The sequence below is a fragment of the Jatropha curcas genome, chromosome 7 (assembly GCF_041381405.1).
Source record: "Jatropha curcas cultivar XTBG-Jc1 chromosome 7, XTBG_Jcur_1.0, whole genome shotgun sequence".
NCBI lineage: Eukaryota > Viridiplantae > Streptophyta > Magnoliopsida > Malpighiales > Euphorbiaceae > Jatropha > Jatropha curcas.
The window spans coordinates 6,660,140-6,677,549 of record NC_143157.1 but is presented as its reverse complement, the minus strand read 5'-3'; the positions used below and the strand labels follow the sequence as shown (position 1 = coordinate 6,677,549).

Sequence of the window (17,410 nt, the reverse complement as noted above, 5' to 3'; positions counted from 1 at the left end):
TAAGAAACCCATTGCTAAAATAAAATTAGCAACAAATTGCTTCCCTATTTTGCATTGCCATTATGTTAGCATTGGATTTTATATCCCATGCTAAATTAGCATCCAATAACTCCATTGGTAATTGATATAACATCCATTGCTAAATGTTGTGTTCATTTGGACATCAATTTCATTGTCAATTCATTGATTATCCGTTACTAAATCCATTGCTCGATTTGTTGATAATACATTACTAAATCCGTTGCTTTGTTATTCTATTATTAAAGTATATCGACATATTATGAAATACCATGGTGAATCCATTGTTAAACCATTGCCATGTAAATCTGTTGCTAAAATACTGTGAAATATTGTTGGCAATCTATTGCTAAACTCAACAATGATGTTTTGATATATTATAAGAGTTCTGCCAAATATATTATAAGAGTTCTGCCAAATTTGTTGCTAAATATATTGCTATCCAAATGTGTCGTTAAATCCCTTGCTAAAATGTAATAATATGTTATTAGAATTTGCTTCTTTATCCGTTGCTAATTGATAATTTTGCAATTTTTCTTTTTTCTCCATTTACTTTATATCAAAAAGGGGAAATAAGTATAATCAAATTTAAAAAAAAAAACTATTTGTATTAATAAAATAAAATGTCTAACCGATAAATCTTTTACTTTACTTGGTTATGTCATTGGTAGTATTATAGGGGTGTGGCCTGTCATATCATGTTTTGCAGTACTATTATTCTGGGAATCCGATGTATATGATTCTGGATCTAGGCACATGAGTGACTTATGTTATGTTTAAGTTGACGAGTTACTATATTCATGTTAAGGCTTTTGTGCCCTATATGTAAGTATAAGTTCCTTTTGTCTACTATTAAATCGTTCTAAGTATTCTATAGGCCTAAATAAGTAAAATATGTTATGGATAATAATTATGTTTAAGAAATGCCTTGATTTATGAATTATGTTTGCTTATGTGAAATATCATGAAAGTAAATAAAGAATATGATTTTATTAAATAAAGCATGAACTAATATGGTTTACTTGAAGGTATGCTTAAATTGAGTAAATGAATTATAACTACTTTTTTATTATTTTTTTGATGTGTTGTATGAACTGCTTACTTGGAAAGTTATTAATTGTGTCTTGATTGATTATTAAGTACTTAAGCAATATGAAATAGATGTGTATTATTATATTAACGATGAGTGCATTTGTGGTATGAATAAAGAACCATATCATGTTGATTATTAAGGAATTAGTAAATGTTTAAAGAATAAGATTTATGTTTTAAGAAAATACTAAGACATGTGAAATATGTTTCAAATACTTGAATTATTATGGCCACGTGAATAGAATGTGAATATGATTAAATAAGGCATGAACCCATATATTATACTTGATAGTATGATAAAAATGTGTGTATTGTTGAGAATCTAGGCCCTAGGAGCAAATTAATCAAATCAAATTCAATTATATGTTTAATATTGAGCTTATAATGAGTTGGGCTTACCTTTAACACAAAATGGCCTAAGCCATTTTGGTTGGTTCACCCTTCACATTATATGCCCTTTCATTTAGTTGTATTTATTCGATGTGGGATTACCCACATACTCCAACACTCCCCCCCTCAAGTGGGACTACCCACTTGACAAGCATACGATGGTCCAACACATGGGTCCATCAGGGTACGACCCAACACGGGAACTTCCCTCATGCAGGTTCGGGTCCTAAGCTCTGATACCATGTTGAGAATCTAGGCCCTAGGAGTAAATTAATCAAATCAAATTCAATTATATGTTTAATATTGGGCTTATAATGAGTTGGGCTTACCTTTAACACAAAATGGCCTAAGCTATTTTGGTTGGTTCACCCTTCACATTATATGCCCTTTCATTTAGTTGTATTTATTCGATGTGGGATTACCCACATACTCCAACACTCCCCCCCTCAAGTGGCACTACCCACTTGACAAGCATACGATGGTCCAACACATGGGTCCATCAGGGTACGACCCAACACGGGAACTTCCCTCATGCAGGTTCGGGTCCTAGGCTCTGATACCATGTTGAGAATCTAGGCCCTAGGAGCAAATTAATCAAATCAAATTCAATTATATGTTTAATATTGGGCTTATAATGAGTTGGGCTTACCTTTAACACAAAATATTTGGTTGGTTCACCCTTCACATTATATGCCCTTTCATTTAGTTGTATTTATTCGATGTGGGATTACCCACATACTCCAACACTCCCCCCCTCAAGTGGGACTACCCACTTGTCAAGCATACGATGGTCCAACACATGGGTCCATCAGGGTACGACCCAACACGGGAACTTCCCTCGTGCAGGTTCGGGTCCTAGGCTTTGATACCATGTTGAGAATCTAGGCCCTAGGAGCAAATTAATCAAATCAAATTCAATTATATGTTTAATATTGGGCTTATAATGAGTTGGGCTTACCTTTAACACAAAATGGCCTAAGCCATTTTGGTTGGTTCACCCTTCACATTATAAGCCCTTTTAGTTAGTTGTATTTATCCGATATGGGATTACCCACATACTTCAACATGTATGAGTTATGAATGCTCTCTTATGATTTTAATTGTAGCGTGTGAACCCTTCTTATGCCATTTGGAGATATGAAGCACCACTAATATGTTTCAAATACTTGAATTATTATGGCCATGTGAATAGAATGTGAATATGATTAAATAAGACATGAACCCATATATTATACTTGATAGTATGATAAAAAAGTGTGTATGATTTATGAATGCTCTCTTATGATTTTAATTGTAGTGTGTGAACCCTTCTTATGCCATTTGGAGATATGAAGCACCACTAAGTATTATAACTCAGTGCATTGATTTTATCACGAGCAGGTAGTAGAAGTTTTTATTGGTGTGAAGTTAGATGATTGCATTCAAAGATGAAGGATTCAATTGGAAGTCTTAGAATTATGATGTATTTATATTTAATTGGAGATTGTATTATTTATTTGGAGAATGTCTTAAATTCAGTTCCTTTCAATTTTAAGTATTGGGCATGTAAAGGGTACTTAGAGTGAATTTTTATATATGATAAGATTTTATATTAAGAGTATTAGAACCAAAGTTTTATGTTTGTAATAGAAATATAGTTTGAATATTATGGTATGTATGAATATTAAGTATGCTTTAAGAGTTAGAAATGAATGAGTATTTATGCCTTAGTGATCCCTTGATGAGATTATGTTGATGATGTTTGAGTATTAATGTTAAGTTGAGACTGTGAAGCGGAGTTGAGATGAATAGTGATATTAGAAGTGTATTAGCAGGCTTTGAAATTAAGAATGTTGTAATATTAAGGAAACTCTTGCAATTTTCTATAGGATTTCTCGAAAAATTTTCTAAGTCACATTTTGGAGATTTTATAATATTTGATGTAGAAGATTGCAAGATGGATCTTAGATTAAGTTAAGATATTAGCATGTTTAGTTACGTATCGTTCGTTGCCTAATCCTTTGAGACCAAGTAATGGGTGTTACAATTGGGGTCAGTCATTTATCATGTTAAATTTCTTTGTGAATAGATTGGCACTCTTGAATGTTCTCATTTAAGGACATAACAAAGTTAATTTGATAATTATCCTCACCTAAGTGAATAGTTAGGATTACTATTCGGTCAAGCAGTTGTAAGGTTTAAAAAGATGTCCTCGTGATAACTTTAATGCTGATCTGTTTTAGTTTTGGCCAGTCTACAACAGTCTTTATCCCTTTTTTTTTTTTTTTTTTTTTTTTTGCTAAGTGAGACTTGACCACAAGGTTGATTGTTTAAGGGCATTCATATTCCTCTATGTCTAAGCCTTTATTGGCTTTAAACTTCGATTGTTGTATGACCATATAGTCAATACTTGATTTAATTCTGTCATCCATTTCCTGATCTTGGGATTGACCATGCTTCCAATGGTAGACCAGATCATCATCTCGGTCACCTTTCGAATAAATAGGTTAGTGATTTTCTAACTCAACTTTGACCAAGTTGTTGCAGTTTGTCCATCTTTGCCCCGACAGTCCCTAAATGGCTGATGTTATCGTGTAGATCCGCATTCTTTGATTATTAACTGAAAAGCTTTCTCAAACATCTTAGTACAAATTGTTCGGTAGGCCAATTTGTCTATCATAAAGATTCAACCTTCAGTCGAGCGCATGAAATTATTCGAACTTTAATATATCAAACTATCAGTCAATTTCACCAACATTCTGATATCTTAACAAAATCCAAATGAGTCCCACCGAGCATGCCAAAAAAGTTATTCGATCTAAAAGTGGTTAGAATCCAATGGGCTTATGTCTATCAAGATGCCTAGGCGTAGGTTAGATTAATATGTTGCAGGCCTACTAGTCTAAAAGAAAGAAAAGAATGAGAATAAGAAGCTAAAGGAGGGGGAAAAACTAGGTGAGAGGGACATGAAAGAAACTAAAGAAATTAAGGAGTTGAAAAATAAAGGGAGGTGAAAGACAGAAGAAAAGAGGATAAGAAATAGTGTCTTTGCACATTTGAGTTTGTTGTATTTATTCACGTTATGAGGCTCCAACTCGAGTACCTAGTCCAATCCACTAAAACTTGAATTGGAATGCACATTTTTTAGTTGGGTTCATAGTGTAGAAACCTATTTAATCTGATTGTTTTCTTTAAAAAGGAATTGCCACTTACATTTTACGTTTAAGGGAAAAATCCAAGGAAAAACCTAAATTTGACTCCAGATAATGGTTTAAATGGATAAAATGCACTAATCGTCTTTGGAACTAGGTTTTTGGTTTAAAATAATCAATTAATTAGTCAAAATTTTAATTTTTTTGTCAAGTGAAAATAATTTCAAGATGACCAAATGTATGACAATTATAAGAAAGTTATAAAGAAAGCAATTAGAGAAAGCAATAAAAGAATAAATCAATGGAAGTGAGTGTCATTTCTAGCCTCGTTTTGTAAATTCTAGAATGGTCACATATTTCTCACCAAGACAAGTAAAGTAAGCAGTAAACAAAGTAATGTGCTGATAAGGGAAGGTTAGTTCTAGTCCCTTAAGGAGATTCTAAGGTGATCACACGTTTTCCTAAATTAAAACAAGGAAAACAATCACAAAAAGCAATAAAGGAAGCATGAATATAACACAATTAAAGCATAAAGAAATCAAAGAAGGGAGTATTACCTCTAGCTCCTTCTGGAAATTCTATGACAATCACATGTCTCTCAACCAAGCACGTAAAACAAGCAAATCCGAACAAAGCAAGAGAAGAGGAAAGAAAGGATGAAAGTTTTTGTAGATTTTGTTTGGTTCACAACTTGAGTTGAGTAATCTAGTATGCCAGCTTATCTGAACAAGAATCAGAACCAAGTAGTTTTTTATTATGAAATAGGGGGTTTTTAGATTCAGAAAAGTGTGTTTTAGTCACCTATTTTGAGAAAGATGAAGTTATTTGATTGAAAAAGTGGCTTCGGTTGCCAATTTAATTGAAAATTTTGTTTTGATTTCCAAGTTTGAAAAAAATGGCTTTAGTCATTAATTTGATTGAAAAAGTGACTTTAGTTGCAATTTGAAGGAAAGAATGGCTTTAGTAGCCATGTTTAAGTTGAAAAATCATTTGGCTTTAGTCACCTTGTCTCAAAATTTGCGTTGTGGAGAAAGTTATGATCAAATGATGAAAGTTATCTCTCTATTTTTACACCGATTATGAATCGTCCATCTTAGGTCTAGTTTGAAGAAGTTTTCAAGTCTTGTTTGGATATCCATAATGCAGAATTTGGTGTCCATGCATGTATCATTTGCAAGTTACAACAACATCACCTCCTGTTTATAAGAATTTGAAGAGTGCACTCCAAGAATAGTTAATATTTTATAATATTCACAGTGCTATTTCACAATATACCAAAAGCCTAAACTATCATAATTTTATTAATTTTTTTATTCTTTTAATTCCTATAACAAAATAAAAAAATAAAATAGAAATTTCATTTTATGTTGCATATTAAATACTAAAATATAATTTTTATTATGTGATAATGGTGGTGGCGGCGTCGACGGTGGAGTGGTATTTGTAGTGATCTTGGTAGAGTGGTTGAGGTGGTGGAGTGGTGATTGTGGTGGTGTTGGTAATGGTGATGATAGAACGGTTGAGGTGATGGTGATAGAGCAGTTGAGGTGATACTGGTGGTACTAGTTGAAATGGTGGTCGAGTTGTAGTGGTAGTAGATGGTAGTGATAAATAACCTTGAATAGTAAAGTTTTGATTGTAGTGGCTTGATGTAATTGATATTCCATTTTATGATTAATTACATTGAACCAATATATAATATTTACAAGTGTGAGTTTCAGGTCCAAATAACCGTTTGTTTCAACAGTGTTTTCTATTTTCTTTCTCTTGGACTTTATGGCTAAAGCCCGCTTACTTAGGAGTTGCTTTTGGGCTGTCAACATGTTCGCCTTTTAATCTTCTTAAATTCTCCATTAGCCGATTCTGATAACAACTAAAAGCATTAAAAATCCATTAATAATATGGATTCAAGTTGCCATAACATAAAGCTATATTAAGGGGAAAATCCAAAACATTAAGCATCAATATTCATCCATATAATCATATATGAAATAAATTTATAATTTAAGATTTATTTACTTTTGTTTTTTAAAATATCCTTAAAATAGTAGTTTCATAAAAATAAATAATAAACACCATGAATAATTATATTATGCTATATAGTTTTTTATATTCTGATTAAAATATATATATATAACAAAAACAATATTAATAAAATTATTCTATTTAATTTAATGATAAATGTATATTTAAGTTGAAACTTTCTCTCTCCGTCATAGTAAAAATGCTAAAAATATTAAAATAAAAAATAAAAAAACATTAAAAAAACAAAAAAAAAAAAAAAAACAAACACACAAAATAATAAAAATATTTTTTTAAATGATTTTGGTCAAGTTTGATAAATAAATAAGTTAAGTAAAAAATTGAAATATTCACTTTATAGAAGGAGAAGGGTAGCTTTATAATAAAAAGTTGGATTGCTTATTTTTGTAAAATTCATTTGGAAAATCTAACTATTTTTATAGAATTTGGTATAGTTATATTCAATTCTATAGAATTGAATTTGTAAAATTAAGGCTTTGTTTGTTTCTGAAAGATAACTTACCTTTGGAAAATAATTTTCTATTTAATAGCTAAAATTTATTCGAAAGAATTTACTTAATTCATATACTAAAATAACAAAGAAAAATGTATATGTTTAATTAATTGATTCATTTTATATTTAGAAAAATGTATATTATTTTTTGCATATTATTATTATCTTAAAAGTAACTCGTGGATATGATTTGAAATTCATTAAAAAAAAAAGAAACACCTAGAATTTTGAATAAAAATGGAACGGAAATACTAAATTTTGAGACGGAACAGGATGGAATAAAACTTGGATCAGTACCGATCGATTTTAATCAAAAAATCAATTTCATCGCATAATTACTTTCAAGACATGACTATTAAATTAATACCAAATATATATTTTTGGGATGGAAAATTTAGGACGGTTTTTGGGAATGGATCAAAATTCTCAAAGTCCCATGCACACCCCTACTACCACCGATATCAACCAAGTAAACTAGGGTCGATAAAAATATTTATTATATTTAATTCTTTTCATATCATATCTGTAACAGTATTCATAATACAAAATTTTCAATCTCATAATTATACTAGTATACCATAAAAAGTACGAAAATATTCCTTATCATAAAATCTAATTTTCTTTTTATAAAATCATATCTTTCGTACTAAATATTACACCATAATCAAATTTTAAATCGTAATTTAATTACGTAATCATACTCAAAATCACGTAAATTCTTAATTTCAACATAATTTCCTATAAGCATACTAAATTCACCAAGGATTTCAAAAAAATTTTCATTCATAACATAATAATTCACAACATTTAATTATCAATAAAATCATATTTTCACATAATCACTAAAAATACATAAATGGCACATTCTTTTCAAGACTTTGGCACAAATCCACAATACACAAATTTTAATTTAATACAATATTATCTTAAATAATCCAATAATTTCATACTTCCTTAATTCTCATAATTGAGTCATATTAATAAATTAATTAATCTATGACGGTCGTTAAATCTAATAATTCATTTTAATTACTAAATCTTCTATTAACATAAATATGTATATTATTTACCAACTACTCACCTAATTAATTTAATAATCATATAATACTGTTATTTACATTATTTACCAACTAATCACCTAATTAATCTAAGTATTATCTAACATTTACTAATTTATATAGTTAAATTTTATCTAACCATTTAGATTATTATCATCATCAAATTAACACTAATCATAATGAATTAACGATAAAATTTTGCCGCTATTTTGTCGGTTATACTAAATTAGCGACAAAAATTAAGGTATTAATGATAGGCTTTGGTATAAACTATTTTGAAATAAATAAGCTTTAGTATAAAAATCCCTCGGAGACTTAACCTATGGAGCCTCTATTCTTTGATTTTATGGTTTGATTTTTAGGCTTTAAGGCTTTAGTTCTTCCATTTATATGTTAACTAGATGAACGCTCGCTAAAACATCCCGTAATTTTATTTTCAAAATTTTTGAATTTTAATTAAATTAAAATTCTGGATTTTTGACTGTATAAGCTGCAAATACCATATAATTCTAATCCAAGCCTAAGTTTACACAGTTGGACTCAAGCCCAAAATATGTTATCGAAATTTTCGAGTCGAGAACCTTCAAAAATTTTCGAGGATAAATATGGAGCTCTAACTATTAATCTATTAAAATAAATAAATAAATAAATATATATATATATATATATATATATATATATATATATATATATATATATATGTGTGTGTGTGTGTGTGTGTGTGTGTTTCTACTATTGAAATTAGTTATCATAAAATCAATTATTATTATTATTATTATTATTATTATTATTATTATTATTATTTATTAGTAAATTGAGGAAATATTCTAGAATCTAATTAAACCAATTAAAAAATAAATAAATAAATAAAATAAAGTAATAAATCAAACTAGTAAAATAAAGGACTCTAAGCTCAAGACCTCGACGAGACAGTCACTCTTGTGGCTACAGTTCGCGTGATAAAGGCCTGGATAGAGGGGAATCGCAAGTAATGGGATTTGGTATCGTAGTGACTCCTCTTTCGGCGATTCTCGCCTTTATTGGCAAAGATAGCCTTCAGGGGGACCTCCGATCAACTCCACATCACCTTGCAAGCATTTTCCCTCCATAAATTCTGGCGACTAGCTCCGTCCCTCGAATCCGCGATGATTAACGGCTAGGAGGAGGCTGTCGATGTGATTTTCGACTTAAGGGCTCCTCATCTCTGCAAACTAAAGCCGGATATGGACTCCAAGAGAAAATCTGAGTGATTTGTTGCTCTTCTTTGACAAAATCGATTTTTCAACCGCCGTGCACGGCAGCCAGCGACGCTCTAGCAAGGACCTAAGAGACAGAATTTTCCCCTTTTCTTGGTGACCCCAAATCTTCAATCCAATTGTTAATCGGTAAGCCCTATGTCCCTACATTGTATTTTCTTGTGAAAATTCAATTAGAACTAGTTAGTTCAAGTTTTAGTTGATTTAGTTAATATAAAATGACTCATAAAATACAAATTGGGATTTAGATGAGTATAATTCATTATTACAGAAATGAAGTACCTGTTATGTTAGATTTTATTACTGAAAAAGTTGAGAAACTTATTAAGTAGGAGAAATTATATAATCATTGACTATGAATGCTTACCTAACATGCTTATTTGACTTTGGTTAATTTAGTGTTAAGATTATGGATTAAATTACAATTCTATAGTTGAGATGACGCAGAACAGTTACGTGAATGGGAATAAACGATTATACTCCGTTAGGAGTTTTGATCAATGACATTTGATCCGATGAATAAAATAGAGAGCTAAACTCTCAAGAAGTTTATTGATAGGAATAATGATCAAAAGATAATGAATATGCCAATGATACAAAATAACCTATTTATAGGTTAGGCTAAAGCATAAAGCCCTAATAAAATAATATAAAAGTCGTAACTAGACAAAACCCTAGTAAGGGTGGCGGCACGGGCGTGCTGGACATGACACGGGAGTGTCCTAGGCTTCCAGAGGCTGGCAAGAATAGGACTTTTTATGATGTTGAAATAGTGAAGCTTTATTTATGCAAAAATGAGTTTGTAGAAAACTATTATCAGTGGGTATATCATGGTGAAACTCGAGTTGGCAATAGTTTGGGTCTATAGTCTAGTGCATCACAGAGTCAGGGCATAGATTTGCATTCAGATTCAATATTGTGATCGCAAGATATGGTTAGAGATGTGGCTAGTCCTAATTTCCGTTGGGAGAATATGGAAGAGTCACCAAACACGGTCACGCAAAAGTTGTATGATATGCTAAGTGCCGCCAATCATAAAGTTTGGCGAGATTGTCAGCATCATTCTTTACTTTCTATAGTATCGCGAATGTTGCATATTAAATAAGAGCACCACATTTCTGAAAGGTGTTATGATGATTTTATGCAATTAATGAAAGAAATGATGTCAGGTGATAATTCTATGGTTGATAAATTTTACCAAATGAAGAAGCTAGTTTAGGGTTTAGGCTTGCTGATTCAGAAGATATATTGTTATCGTGATAATTATATGATATTTTGGGGTAAGGGTGTGCAATTTTTACAACCTTCCTATATATAGAATGCGATGTCAAGGAACTGGAAGACAACAGAAAGAGAGCATTTAAGAAAATGTGTTACTTTCCGTTGACTCCACGACTTTAAAGGCTATATGCATCTCATGCTACAACTGAACAGATGCAGTGGCATGCAGAACATGAACGTGAAGCTGATGTTATGTGTCGTCCATCAGATTCTGAAGCGTGGAAACACTTGAAGGCTGCAGGAGGCAAGAAGAGGAGAAAAGTGTATGGTATTGGTTCAAAGGCTGATATTTTTTATAGTCGCACGCATAAAGAACATCCTAATTTAGCATCACTAATTTCTTCACGAATGACATTCTTTACTTTGATAGAAAGAATGTGCAAAATTTCTTTTTTATATTCTTGGTGAAGTGTATGAAGCATTTTTTGGAGTTTCCTGTAAAGCTTTGGATACTTCATCACTATAAGAAGATAACAAACTAAGTAGCTAATGAAATTTCCCCCGACCTTTATGACATACTACTTTCATCATCACCCCTAAAAGCACATCCTTGAAATGCAAGCCACCAAACTGCATCAGTTGAAGCTTTTAATCGAATTCTATTCTCTACAACTTGTTAAGATGTAAAACACTCAAAATGTTTTTGAATATGTGAAGATTGATTAATGAGATCCATCCATGCTCTTTCTACATTTCGATGAACAAATGTATAATCTTTTCCAATATGCATCAAAACGAACAGTTTTTACCATCTCTCACCTTTTTCTAATTTCGAAAGCCATTAACAGTAAATGAATCGAATCCAAAAGGTCCATTTTTCTTGTGAAATTAAAAACATGGAAGACAAAAAGCCGCTTCTTTAGTCGAAGAATATTCCAACCATGACAGAAATACCTTAAATCATGATGCTTGAAAGCTCCTTCGATGTTTTTTCCCAGATTTTGGATACTGTGAAAGAATCATTGATATAGAGTGGCTTTAATATAAGCTCTTCAAATTTCTTCTTGCATGTTAACAGGATAATGCCATATTTGTTGTTGCAAACCCAGGTCATGCTCTAATAAATTGATGTCAAAACTCTCATTGACTTCAATTCTACGAGTTTTAGTAGGATTGTTTTCAGAAATTAAAGGAGCATTATGCATACAAGAATTTGGCTCCTCAGTTGAATTTGATGTTTCAACGTTCTTCCTTTTGAAATAAGCATCTATTGTACATGGTTTTTTCATCTATCAAAAAAAAATATATATATATATATATATATATATATATATATATATATATATATTAATATAGAAATGCAACTTATTACGATAAAATAGTAATAACTTAAAACAATAGAGAAACACTAATCTTAAAAAGTATTAAAGTAAAATTAATTTAATAATATTTACATCAATAGACCACCACCCAGGTCTTCTGGGAGCGACCACTCAAACTCATTGGTATACATACCTTAAATTGCGCCAAGCAAAAAGTTTGCCACGTGCAATATTAAATTGGTTATACTTGATCGATAAAGAATCTATAAAAAATAATGTGAATTAATTAGTCAAACTCATTTCATAAATAATTGAAAAAAAAAACAAGAACTGAAAACTAAACTAAACAAAAATAATAAATCTAGCAATTTAAATAAAATGATATTTAATTAACTAATAATTTAATCTATCTATTTCTGTTCCAAGCTTACTTTTTTAATTTGTATTATCATATTTTCACTTATCATTGAGCTAACTTATAATTTCATATGTTTAAACAACACATTAATCCCAATTTGATATAAACAAAGCTGAATTGTAAAATAAATAAGGGAAATTGATTTAATTATTTTAAATTTCATAAATTTTTTTTACTTTAAGATTAAATTGAATTTTTCTTTTCTTCTATATCAAGCATAAAAATATAAACTTTCAACAAAAGAATTTCATAAATTTTAGTAGTATTTATTTATACTAAATTTTGTAAAATTTTAAATTACATTGTCATTCTTATATTACAAATTTGTCAAACACAATATACATTCTAATTGCAGCTTCTTAATGAACTTAAAATTACACACTGATACTAATAAAAATCTAGTTAAAATTTCCTCACTAACAACATGACTCTACTTCTAGGATACAAATTAGCCACACCATCATGATCATCTTCTCTAAAAGAATAAGGTCTACCCTCGTCAATTTTCTCAATCTTTCCTACCCGAACAGTATATTTAAAGTGCAGAATTTGTGTGGTTGCAATCCATAATCAAGTTTTTCTTTTTTCTCATAAAGAACAAATCACAGGAATTTGAATAAAAGTACAAACAAGTTATGCTAATAAATACTACAAAAACAAAGAAAATAATATACATATACAATCAACTATTATTGAAATAATAAATTTAAAATCAATTACCCGAAGTCAAGAAATTGTTTGTAGAATTGAATTGCTAGGTGTAGGTAGAACAAACGGCAAAATAAAGCCAAGAAAGACCAACGACGGCTTGAAAATTGAAAAGGTTTTGTTTTTTTTTTTTTTTTAATAGCTTCTTCCTTAAATATAGAGAATATGTTTAAGGGCTTTTTTTAGTTTTAATTTAAAGTTCAGCTATTAACTTATTAACTTCATGGATTATAAAATGTGAGCCCAAGAACTCAACTATTTTGAGGGGTAAAATATAACAATAAAATAATATTTAATAAAATTTAAATTAAAAAAAAAAAAAATTAAGCTGCCAGGGGTCAGGCCGCCTCCTACCATATGCTTGGGTCTGTCCCTGTAACATATATATGTATACGTATTGAAAACAAGAGTGGTGATTTGGCTAGAAAAACGTGAACTAATTCTCGTTGGTTCCTAACGGGTTCCTCTCTCTCCTCCTGTCTATCATGTATTGGATGCTTATCACTTCTATTATTGTGAATATATGGTCAACTCTTAGAGTCTGTTCAATGATACTAATTGCTCTAGTAGTTATTAGCTAGTACATATTAGCTGATAGACGTTAGCGGTTATCTGTTAACTGTTTAAACAGTGGTTGAAAGAGAAAGTATTTAATAAAAATAGTTGTTTGATTGACAATAAATTTAAAATGTAAAAAAATGATATCGAAATATTCAAATAGAATTTTCAATTAAATTCATTATAAAAATAATTTCACTGTATCTAAATTTTTAAAATTTAAGGGAGCAAACACTATTTTATAAATAAAATTGAAAATTTTTAATATTTTAGATATCAACATTTTTTATTTTTAATATTTGTTTTTAAATACAAATATATAAATAACGTTTTTTTTTTTTCTTTTACTATCAAATATAAATAAGCCAAACATAAAGATAATAAAAACACAAGGATTTTATATTAATTACGGATAAGGATAAGGTTGTAAAAACAATTAGTAAAAAGAGTGAAATGCTAAACGTTAGGTAAGATAAAATTTTAGAAAACACTTCATAGACCTTTGAAAGTTACTCTACATATTAAGTTACCGAACATAATAATTTAGAGAAATAGTATTTTGACTAGTTTAAAACACTAAACGCTACTGCCGAACACTCCCTTAGTGGTTTCAATTAGGGAAGTGATAAAAGCCGAATACATAGATTTATTCATAATAGTGTTTTCACGTCAGACGTGCATTACACATTGATTATACTTGTTATATATTCATTTTTTTTACCTATATAATAGTGAAGCATAAACTTTGTTTAGATTAAAATAAATACAAGTGGTCAATTTATATTATACTTTACCATACAAACTACTTGTAATATTATTTTTTATGTACTTAATTCTATTTTTATATAATAAAGTAGTCTTAGAATAAAGTTCAACCCAATCCTTAAACCAAATCACTTAGTCCCTAATTTATAAAATGAAGATTTTTAAAATTTTAATAGGTGCCCAAAAAGAAAATCAAGCAATTAGTCAATCTCCAACCCTTGCCCCCAACTCTAAATCAATATCTATATACAACTATAATGAAAAATAATAAAAAATTATTTTTTACTACTAGGTAAAAGAAAAGAAATGAGAAGATGATTTGAATTGATAATAGAAATCACTCGAGTATTATTTACCTAGTGTATCAGAAAAATGAATATATGCACATACATACAAATTCTTGTAACTCCAAAAAGTAACCCAAACAGAAATATATAGTTTTAGTTTTTTTTCAATTTCTTAAAATATTTTTTTCTTTTAAGTCAAACAAATTTAGGATAAAAGAGAAAAAATATCAAAAAATTTAAAAATGTTTAATCATCAATAGGTAATCTATTTAGTGCAAAGTATATATAAATCTTTTACCAAATTAAAATGACATTAGTTACAAATTATTTAGTAACGAAAAAGAAAATAAAAAATTATTATTAAAAATAAAACTCTTTCAAAATTCACCTAATAAAAAAAACATTTTAATTTATAGAGATATTCAATATATCAATAAAAATATTATATATATGTTTTTTAAAATTAAAATTTTCAATTGTTTATTATCTCAGGTTTAATTACGTAAAAATTTACTTTTAAACAAATATATCCAACCAAATCTTACAAAAATAAAGAAAAATATTAATAAAAAATATATATATTTTTTATCTCTCTCCTAAATCAAATATTATATATTCCATTTGAAAATTTATTATTTAAAAAAATATCTTCAATCAAATCATAAAAACAAAGAATATTAATAAAAAGAATGCATTTTCTATCATTTTTTTATCTATATTCTAAAAGAACTAAATATTTAATAGATAAAATATAAAATAATTTTCAAATGTCTCGTTATCATATTTACTAAAAAGTAAATTTAGTAAGGATAAAACTTAAAATTTTTAAAATGCTTAATTATCTATATGTATTTATTTAAAAAATATTTTTCTATTCATTAAAAGGTCTAATAAGCTGAAATAACATTGCAGGCTATAAAATAAGGAATAATCCTTCACTCACCAAATTGGTGAAAACACTTGTGGTCAAGAGGACTCGAACTCGAGATCTCTTACTCCTCATATGAGTGAGAAGACAATCAGATCACATATGATTGGCTTAAAAAATAATTTTTATAAATATATCCAATCAACTAATAAAATATAATTTTATAATTAGCTATGACTAAGATTATTTTAGGATATTCAAAATTTCATCAAAGGCGCTATTGAAAATTCTATTATTTCTTCGTATTCCCATATTTATATATAATATAGATATATATAAAAGAAAATTAATGGCATCTCAAATTTTACATTGTTTTTATTTCTTTTCTAAAATTATGATTTTGGTAATATAGCATATCTCTCCATAATAATAATAATTTTTTTTATTTTTTAATTTTTTTATAAAAAATATTTCTTTTAATTTTTAAGAAAATTGATCCAGGTGTCGTGCGTTAAAAATAAAAATAAAAATAAAAATAAGAAGAACTTTACATAAAATAGCAAACAAATTCTATTGGCACTACTTCCACGTGGCAATTCAAGGTTTAATAGACAAGGCGCCTGCTATATAAAAGTTCCACTCAGACTTGTCGCCTGTCTTGCACACCGGATGTTAGCCGCTAGTTTTGGTATATTCCGCATCACTTGATCGACCGATACTTGAGCTTTATTTGTTTTTAACTAGACACGTGGCCAGCGCTTATCAGCTATCAACGGTTCACATCAAACTCATAGAAACTTCCTACGTAGCAAGTAAAATGCTACTTTTCCTCTTCTACTTCTTCTCGTCTTTTTCATTTTCTTGTTCGCACTTTACCGTTATTGTCTGATATAGACTTTCCACAGTCTTCCCTGTTGTTTGAAATACCTTCATTGTGTTTTTTAAGTTGCATACTTTGTTTGTTCTTGCTATTATATACTCCAGCAGTCATATAATCCAATCTAATTATTTTGAAATTTTAATGTTTAGTTGTTGTTTTGCTGTTCTTTTTAAGGTAATCTATTTCTTATTAAAATAAATAATTTATTCATACATTGAGGATAAAGAAAAAAAAATTCTTCATCAACAATGGAGTAGTTGGAATTTTTTTTTCGCTTAAACGAAAGTCTCGAATTCGATTGTTGATTATGAAAATTGCCACAACGGGGGATTCGCCTCAATATATGACCTACAGTACTCGAGCCAGTCGGCTTTTGAATACTACTGGTTATTGAAAAAAAAAAAAAGTAATCTTTTTTTGTGTGGTTACATGTTAAATTGGTAACCAATTACTTCAAAAATAATTGATTTATTTCAATCTATAGGAAAGAGTGGTAACAAATTGATATGCTATAATTCTTCATTTATTATATTTTCAAAACCACCCTCCTATTTTGTTTCTTCCATCCATATATGTGTCCTATTTTTACTCTGTTATCCATATTAAAAGTAAAACATAACTTATTTTATTCTCCATGAAATTTTTTTTTATGATTTGATGAGAAATTGTAAACAAATATTATTCTCCACCAAAATTTAATGAAAAAAAATAATTAGTTTATGACAAAGGAAAATGTAAATCGTTTTTGGTTTTTGAAAAAGAAAATAAAAAACCTAAAATAAAAATAAACAAGCCCTTAATTTTTATTAATATTTTTTTACTATAATATTACAAAAATAATATAACATTAAATTAATAATTCTAATTCTAATTAATGATTGATTGAAATTATCTTAATTATT

General features: G+C 28.9%; 1 long non-coding RNA gene across 1 annotated transcript; it reads left to right on the top strand.

Moving 5' to 3' along the window:
- Nucleotides 1-9,143: 9,143 nt before the first annotated feature.
- LOC110009201 (uncharacterized) lies at nucleotides 9,144-11,264 on the top strand. Its single transcript, XR_002284077.3, has 2 exons — nucleotides 9,144-9,610; nucleotides 10,800-11,264. It is a non-coding gene; the product is annotated as an uncharacterized LOC110009201 (long non-coding RNA).
- Nucleotides 11,265-17,410: the final 6,146 nt, after the last annotated feature.